Below are 9,789 nucleotides of genomic sequence, written 5' to 3'. Positions count from 1 at the left end.
TTCATCTCCATTTTGTTTTCTGAAATGCAGTTTGCCATTAGGTAGAGCTTGTGGGCAACTTTGTTTTACTTTTGTTGCTCAGAATTGGAGTTGGTGGGAAAGGGCGGTATTTACCAGGGACGAAGTGACAACATTGAGAGTGGGTACTGAACATGCAGAAACACAAACGAATCGGAATTACACGAAAGCAAGTCTGACTTGTCTAACCAAATGCTGTTTAAACTCAAAACATAAGAAATACAGCAAAAAACATACCCAAAACAGAATAAACAAATCTGCTTTTCAGAATTTTTAATGAGGGGTGCACCATTCCCAGAAACACTGCAATACGAGGACGATGCGCGAACTTGGTGGAGCAAGCTCCAAACACAACTCCTTCCTCCAAAAATCAAATTAATATTGAGTCGCTAAATAAGGGACATATCAGATATTAAAACTGACAAGAACAGAACTACACATCATCTTAGCCAAAAAGCCGAGAAGCGATAGCCAATTCTTGCTGACTACCTCAGGACTCAGCCGCTTCCTATATTTTCTATCAGCCTGACTGTGACTAAAGACGTACAGCTCACGGCTGACAGTTTCATTGCTGCCCCATCGTTTCCAGATTTTCAAACGAGAGGAAACGATCCGTTCACCCAGGTGGCTTCACCTAATCTTTTCTGTGAACATGTTTGATAGTGAATGTAGATAACCAGTAATGTACCAATCAGATGCGCTGGGGCTGAGTGTACATTCCTAACAAGCCGGTAGTCTGTCTCTGACAGAGTGTGAATGAGATTGGAGCAACCCACTGGGACAGAGCTGGACACAGAGAATGGTGCAGCACAGAGGGAGGCACTGCAGCCTCCCATTGTAAGCATCAGCTATCTGACTGGGCTCCTTCCCGAGTCCCACTTGCCATGGTTTTCCCCAAAAATTATTGAATCTGGCTCTAGTGTGTCCCCTCAAGCAGTGCACAGCCAATAGTAACCACTCAATGAAGATGGTAGGGATTACATACATACCTTGATGAAATGTGACACTTCGTTTAAAACAAATAACCCCTACCCCCCGCCCTCACCTCCATGTATTCTCTTCATATATGCAATTGCCTGGAGTTTGTGCTGTTCCATTCTCTGGTCTAAACAAACTGCACTGTTAACAATGCTAAAAATTCCTGCCTCTCCACAAGGCAAATCAAGACAGAAAATGAAACAGGTTCTAATTCTGCTGCAAATGTGTTGCTGGTCAAAGCACAGCAGGTTAGGCAGCATCTCAGGAATAGATGCTGCCTAACCTGCTGTGCTTTGACCAGCAACACATTTGCAGCTGTGATCTCCAGCATCTGCAGACCTCATTTTTTACTCGAAGGTTCTAATTCTGATCGAGTACGATCACTGGAACTATTAAGTTACTGTTCTGAACTGAAATCCTTAGACTAATCATTCCATTTTGTATTATGTGAACTTTGATTCTCCAAACCACGAAACTCTGCCAACCCTGCCAATTGAAATGAACAGAACCATGGTGGACCTGAAGTTCGATCGAGTGAATCAGCCACAAATGATTTGGCTTTGTCTCCAAATATTCCTATTGCAATTTGCTACCTTAGAATTGCAAATCAAGACTCACAGATTCATGGAGTTGTACAGCACGGAAATAGACTCATTGATTAAGTGGCTGGCATCCATCAGATAACTTCAATAAACCTAGACCCACTTGCCAACATTTGGCCCATATCCCTCTGAATCCTTCCTATTCATATACCCATCCAGATGCTTTTCAAATGTTGTAATTGTACCCTACTACATCTCCTCCTCTGGCAACTCATTCCATACATACACCATCCTCTGCATGAAAAAAAGGTTGCCCCTCAGGTCCCTTTTAAATCTATCTTCTCTCAAATTAAACCTGTGGCCTCTTCTTTTGGACTCCTCTATCCTGGGGAAAAATGCCCCTCATGATTTTATAAACGTATCTTAGGTCACCCCTCAGCCTTCAACACCCCATACAGAACATTGTCGCTCACCTTGCTGAAGTCCATGTCGACAACGTCTGCTGCTCTGCCTTCATCAATCCTCATTGTCACCTCTTCAGAAACCTCAATCAAGTTAATGAGAGATGATTTCCCACACAAAAAGCCATGATAACTATCCCTAATCAGTCCTTGCTTTTCCAAGTGCACGTAAATCCTGATCCTCAAGATACCCTGGCTGTGGTGAGGTGTTGGAGATGATTGTGAGGAAACCCCATGGAAAAGTTGTCCTGCTGAGATGATAGGCTTGTGGTCACCAGAAACACTTCTCTTTGTGGAATGGATAACTTTAACCATTGAGAATGTATTCCTTAATTCCCATTGACTTCTGTCCCAGGCGCTCATTCAGTTATATTCGACCAAATGCTGCAAAGGGCTCTCACTCTCTCTCGCCTTTCCTGTTCAGTTTCTTTGTCCATGCTCTGATGTAACAGTACAGTAGAATAGAGTAACTTTTATTTGTCATTTCTACCACATACAACTGATCCAGTAAAAACTAGACAATGTTCCTCCAGTACAGAGGGCGCTACATGAATAGCACAAACTACACAACTGTTCATGGCATAAGAAATGGAAAACACACAAGTTACGGTGTAACAGAAGATTGATGGATAATAGACACTTTTCTAGCAGCAATATGTAGGAATTTCAGATTAGAAAGAGTCCAATCATTAATGAGCCTGATGGCTTGGGGAAGCAAACTGTTGCACAGTCTGGCTGTGAAAGATCGTACGACCTGGTATCTTCTGTCAGATGGCAAGTGGGAGAAGAGTTTCAGTGAGGGGTGTGTGGGGTCTTCCACAATGCTCTTAGCCTTTCGGATGCAGCGCGTGGTGTAAATGTCTGTAATGGAGGGAAGATAGACCCCAATGATCTTTTCAGACTGCATTGAGTTCTGGACCTCTGTGGATACAGTGGAATCGAACTGAGAGAGTGCTTAGTCAGTTGTTGCAAATATTTACCTCTTGATATTTTCCTTTTAACTCTCCCAATGTTGGAGCAAAACTGGAGCAGCTTGATTAGCCTCAGGTCTGATTTTGCAGGACAAACAGTTCTTGATTTTGTGAAGCGTCTCTGACATTAACATCAGTTTTGAATTGTTTTTGATTGATTTTATTGTCAAAACAATTCAAAACCCACTTTATTGTTAGTGATGCTGTAGGAAATCAAGACACTCGGTTCACTGTGCCTACAAAATCATTCATTCCTGTTATGACTGAATACAGAAAGACAAACCCAAACGATGTAGTGCATGAAAGTGAGGAAAGGCAGACAGGCTTCCGAATCATTTTATATCGTTACTAGAGGAGCAGGACAACCGAAACAGGGAGGGACAGGAAAATGAGTGAAATACCTATCAGATTTATAAAATTAATTTGTACTATACTTTACTGTTCTCATCTCAAATATCCAGGGATATGCATCCTATTAAAATGGTAGGTGGGCAGAGGGAATTGGGTTGCCTTGTTCGAAAAAAAATCATAACGGGAGTTATCGACAGGCCTCCAAACAATAATCAGGATTTGGGACACAAGATACAGCAAGAGACAGAAAAGGCATGTAAGAAAGGTAAGGTTACTGTGATCATAGAGGATTTCAATATGCAGATGGATTGGGAAAAAAACAGGTGGTCATGGATTGCAAGAAAAGGAATTTATGGAACGTGTACGGGATGGCTTTCCGGAGCAGCTTGTGGTGGAGCCCACTAGGGGACAGTCAATGCTGGAGTTAGTGTTGTGCAATGAGGCACACTTGATAAGGGAGCTTACGGTGAAGGGATCCTGAGGAGGCAGTGACCACAATATGAATGTATTTACTCTGCAGTTTAAGAGGGAGAAGGAGGAATCAGATGTAACCGTATTAGTAAATATATTACAGTTGAATAAAGGCAACTACAGAGGCATGAGGGAGAAGCAGGCTATAGCGGAGCAAACAGCAGACAGCGGGGAGATGCAGCAGCCGATCCAAGCTCCTTCAAGAGAGACGGAGGAAATGGAAGAGGAGGGATCAAAGGAGGCAGAGGATTGGATTACTGTCAAAAGCAGGAAGAGGAAACCTCTCAAGGGCCCCAAAGCCACCCAACAAAGGGGGAAGCGACACCTACACGACGAGGATACAGGCAGCTCTTCCGACGGTGAGGACGGGCGCAAGGAGGGTCGTCACCAGAGGAAGAGACAGAGCACCGTGGGGAAAAAGGAGGGCAGCACCACCCAAGCAGGAAAAGATGATTCCTCTGAGGGGATGGATAAAGGCCTCCCCCCACCCAGTGAGAACCAAGAGGTACCCAGCGGCCCACAGCTCCAGGTAACTGGGAGCAGTGGTCCTGCGACAGCCCCGCTGTCAGATGGAGAGGGGACGGTGTGGGCCCTGGGCCCGACCCGAAGACACCAGAGCAGGGAAATGGCTCCAGCGTGGAGCCGGACAGCTACCACAGCCCTGGGAAGGTCCAGCAGTTTGCCGTCACCACTAGGATGCACACAGCTACCCCAGAGGAGCAAGACCAGCAGTAAATGGACACTGTTAACCTCGTAAACTGTGAATATGGGGTTAAAAATTGCCAACATCAATGTGCATCGCATCAAATCGGCTACGTGATGTGTTTCTACGATGGCCTTCCTGACCAACGTTAAAGCCAACGTCCTGTTTCTGCAGGAGTGTGGGATACCACACCTCAGCAGCTACAGGAGATGGTCGAGCTTGTGGGCCCATGGGCCGTCAGTTTGGTCGGGAGGCAATGATAGCCGCGCTTGCAGCCTGGTTATCCTGTTGCGAAGAGGCAACTTCATCATCTCCGACTTTAAAAAGGTGGTGGGCGGGCACCTCCTCGTCGCCGACGGCATGTAAAGGAATGCTCCCCTGAGACTGATTAATGTGTACGCTCCAGTGGGTAAGAGTGAACGGTTGGCAATCCTGCAGCAGCTTCCACTGTAGCTGGCTACATCCAAGCCGGTCATTCTGGCCGGAGACTTCAACTGCATCATTGATACAGATGGAAGATCTGGCGGGGGTACAGTAAACTGGACGCCACGTCCAGAGCCCTGATGGACACGGTAAAAGTAACCAAGCTGCACGACGTCTTCAGCGCCCCTGCAGACGGAGTGCAGTGTAGATACACCTGGTAACGGGCAGACGGGTCTATCCACTCAAGGATAGATTACCTGTTTGTGTGCCGAACGCTATCGGTCAGATCCACCGACGTCCAGCCGGTGTTCTTCTCTGACCACTGCCTCCTGCTGGCCGACTGTCACCTACGGGACGAGCAGCGGGCGGGTATGGGAAAGTGGAAGCTGAACACAAAGCTGTTGACCCCGGGAAACATTGAGGAGCTCAAGAGGGACTACGCAGGTTGGAAAACCGTGAAACCCCTCTTTGAGTCCGCAGCAATCTGGTGGGAAACAGTAAAAGGGAACATCAAGAGGTTCTTCATCCTCAAAGGTGTTCAGGAGGTGAGAGAGAGGCGAGGAAAACTGTCCCAGCTCCAGGAAAGTATGCAGAACCTACTCCTGCTGCAGACGTTGGTGGTTGATAGTCACACACACACACACACACACACGCACGCACGTAGATGCACTCTCTCTCACACACACATAGATGCACTCTCTCTCTCACACACACACACACACACATAGATGCACACACTCTCACTCTCTCACACACGCACATAGATATGTGCATGCACAAACAATTTCTCTCTCTCTCGCACACACACACACAGACACACACACACAAGCACTCACTCACACGGGCACACACACAGTCAGTCACACAGTTACACAGGGACACGGAATGGCAAAATAATGTGGAATTGTCAAATATTAAAGGTCCACTAAACAATTCCTGGGTGTTAGATGAACACAGGGTATTCACCCACCTGGGTCAGGCTCAAGTCTGAGAAGCTCCTGTCTCACACTCCGGATTGGAATCAGATGCTGTGTTTGGGGGTAGGATGTGGCACATGGGATTAGGGTGACTGTCCATGGGGATGTTCAGAACCAGCAATCTAACGGAATCAGAACAGAACAGAGAGAATCAAACAAACACCTTGGTGTTGAATTTGTGGAGCAGTTCCATTCTTGTTGTGTCTGTGTGTAAGATGGGGAGGTTAGATATTCAGTTTAAATTAGTATTTCTTGTCAGATTATATCTGCCTCTTTAAAATTTTGATTTGGATATCATTGAGGGAGCATCACTCTGGATCTAACCCTATGGTGTCCCTTCCTGGGGGTGGTTGATGGGAATACAGGAAAGGCAGCTTTATTGTGTATCTCACCCCATTCTGTTTCTTTCCTGAGAGTGTTTGATGTGGATGGTGTAGCAGGATCTTTATTTTGTAGCATTTGAACAGAAGTAGACCATTCGGCCCCTCAATCCTTTCCCATCATTAAATCGGATGATAGCCGATCTGTGGCCTAACCACATCTTCCTTCCTTTGGCCCATTCCCTCAATACCTTAACTGAACAAATATTTATCCATTGCAGATGATCCAGCATCCATTGCTGTTTGTGGAAGAGAGTTCCAAACCTTTCCTATCCTTTGTGTAACCAAGCACTTCCTAACATCTCTCCTGAATGCTCTGTGCCTCAATTCTCAGACTTTGTTCCCTCTTGTTCTCGAATCAGCAACCAGCAGGAATCATTTATCTTTATCTAGGCAGTCTCACCCTGTTTATATCTTGAAGGCTTTGATCAGATCACCCCTTTACCTTCTCCATTCTAGAGGAAACTGGCCTCCTTTGTATAATCTCTCCCCAGAATGTAACCTCTGAAGTCTAGGCTCATTCTTGCAAACCTCCTTTGTGCTCCCTCTTTGTATTCCACCCACTTGTTTGCACTGACCGAGATTTTCCCCTTAACCCAGTCTGTCAACATTCCTTTTTAATTCCAAGGTATTATCTGCACTGTCTACACGCTGCCTAACTTTGTATCTAATCCCATGCAGTTGCTATCCTGGGAGTGGGTGTCAGGATCAGTGTTGAGGAAGAATTCCTCTGCATCCAGCCCCATGTTGTACCTGTCCTGGGAGTTTTGGATGGAAACAGTGGAGAGGGGTCTTTACTCTGTATCTACCCCTGTGCTGTCCCTGTCTGGGAGGTTTGGATGGGAACAGTGTAGAGGGAGATTAACTCCACCTAATCCCATGCTGTCCATGTCCTGGGACTGATCGATTGGGACTCTCAAGGGACCTTTACTCTGTACGCAATCTCATTCTCCCAGACTCTGGGAGATTCAGATGGAGGAAGTGTCGAGGGACACATACTCTGTATCTAACCCAATGATGGAGCTTCCCCGAGTGTACTTGATGGGGAAAGTGGATTACTCAATCAGTATCTAACCCTACACTGGGCTGGGAATTTGAGAAGTTACAGTATTGAGAGAGCTTTACTCTGAAACTAAGCCATTCTGTAACTGCTCTGGTGTTTTAGATGGGACTGGTTGAGATATGGGGAGTCTGATGAATTAGCAGTCGAACTGAAACAATGTGAGATGTGAAGTGATGCTTGTGGGAGGCAGGATAAATTAAGCTGTCAAATGTTAAATTGGAAGCAGGAACACAGAAAGCTGCTGGTTAATTTTTACACATCTCCAAGTTTCAGTTCGGGGTGAAATACTTTCCTTGTGGGCAATCTCTCTAAAGCTGTTTCCTGTCCCACATTATTGCATCCTAAAAAATATGAATTCTCTTTGTAGGTGTAGGAATTGGCGAGAGTTATTTGAAGGTGATTAAAATGCAGAATCCAGAAGCTGTTTGCAGTAAATGCCCGAGCCAATGTCACATTCCAGCAATGTTTGCCTCACTTTGCAAACTTCTGAAAGGATCCAATGTACAAAAACTGAAACAGCTATCTGTTATTGTATATACAAACTACCTTAAAATCCTTGATTAGATTCCAGTCTGTAACTCACTCCCATACATCTGTGGCTGTTTATGTTCACCACCTGAAACCCCTTGATTAGATTCCAGACTGTACCTCACTCCCGGGTATCAATTCTTTGGACGTAATCCACCTCAAACCCCTCAATTATATCTCAGTTTGTAACTCACACTTGGGTTTTTTAAAATAAATTAACCCCGTTCAATCAATTAGAATCTAACCTGTTGCCAACTCACTTATATCTGTTACTCCAAATATAAACCACATCGAAAGCTTGCTTAGATTTGACTCTGTAACTCACGCCTCATTATCTGTTAATCCATGTATGCACCACACCGAACCCCTTGATTAGAATTAGGTCTGTAAATCACTCCTGGGTATCTGTTCATCCATACACAAACTACCCCAAAACCCTCAATTAGACACCAGCCTGTAACTTCTTCCCAGGAATCTGTTATTCTGTACATAACCCACCTCAAACCCTTCAATAGGTTCCATTTTGAAACTTATACTTGGATTTTATTTTAATGTAAATAAACGCCTTGATACACCAATTAGATTCCAATCTGCAACTCACTCAAATATATCTGTTATTCCATGTATAACCCAGCACAACATCCTTGATCAAATGCTAGTCTGTAACTCACTCCTGAGTATCTGTTATTCCACTTTGAAACAAACACAACCACCTCGATCAGATTCCAGTCTGGAACTTCCTCCTGAGTATCTGATATTCCATATATATAAATCAACTCAATCTCCTCGATCAGATTCCAATCTGTAACTCATTTCAGGTATCTGTTCTTCAACATATAACCCACCTCAGACATTTCACTTAGATTCCAGTTTGTAACTCGCTCCCAGGCATCTGTTATTCTGTACCAATACCATCTCCAGTCCCTCAGTTAGTTTCCAGTTTTCAACTCATACTTGGGTATTTAACTTTTATATAAATAAACCCCCGATTCATCAATTAGATTCCAATTGTAACTCATTCATGTATATTTGTTATTCCATATATAAATCCTTCCTGATGAAGGGCTTGTGCCCAAAACGTCGAATTTCCTGTTCCTTGGATGCTGTCTGACCTGCTGCGCGTTAACCAGCAACACATTTTCAGCTCTGATCTCCAGCATCTGCAGACCTCACTTTTTACTCATATATAAACCGACCCGAACTCAAAATTCGATTCCAGCTTGTAGCACACTCCTGGGTATCTATTATTCCATATATATAAACCACCTCGAATCCCTAAATTAGATTCTAGTCTGTAACTCACTCCTGAGTATCTGTCATTCTATCGGGAAGCCACCCCAAATCCTCTCAATTAAATTCCAGTCGGTTACTTACTCTTGGGTCTGTGCTATTCCATATATAAAGCACCCCGAACAGCTCAATTAGATTCCAATTTGTAATTAATTCCCATATCTCTGTGACTCTGTACATGAATTCACTCCAAGGTATCTGTTATTCTATCGATAAATCTCTCGATGAGATTTGAATCTGTAACTCACTTCCATGCATCCATCACTCTAAATAAGGGGGATAGACTCAAACAACAGGTCGACTGTGAAAATCAGAGATGGAAGGGAGTCTTTTGTTGAGCACACTGAATTGTTAACATTTAGTGTGGAATGCTCTCTGATTGGGGAAATTGCACTCAGATCATGTGGCTTTTTATACATTAATCAGCGCCTGGTTAATACTTCTGCACACCTTTACAATTACAGTTCTTATTACACTTCCACACACACATTTCAATTCTGAATATACATTTGTCTATTGGAAACAATATAACCTTTCAATTTGTGGACAACAATCAAAGGAAAGTTTTAACTCCAAACAAACGTTTGCCACGAGTCCTGTGCTATATCATTGCTTACATTTTCCTGATCTGCT

The 9,789-nt window shown here is 44.2% G+C and overlaps 1 non-coding gene across 1 annotated transcript; it reads right to left on the bottom strand.

The window, feature by feature from the left end:
* Nucleotides 1-296: 296 nt before the first annotated feature.
* LOC132834570 (U2 spliceosomal RNA) lies at nt 297-487 on the bottom strand. The gene has a single exon (XR_009647211.1). It is a non-coding gene; the product is annotated as a U2 spliceosomal RNA (small nuclear RNA).
* Between the last annotated feature and the right edge of the window lie 9,302 nt (nt 488-9,789).

The sequence above is a fragment of the Hemiscyllium ocellatum genome, chromosome 40, assembly GCF_020745735.1.
Source record: "Hemiscyllium ocellatum isolate sHemOce1 chromosome 40, sHemOce1.pat.X.cur, whole genome shotgun sequence".
In the NCBI taxonomy this organism is placed as follows: Eukaryota; Metazoa; Chordata; class Chondrichthyes; order Orectolobiformes; family Hemiscylliidae; genus Hemiscyllium; species Hemiscyllium ocellatum.
The sequence above is the reverse complement of the archived record's forward strand: the minus strand, read 5'-3'. Positions and strand labels throughout refer to the sequence as shown.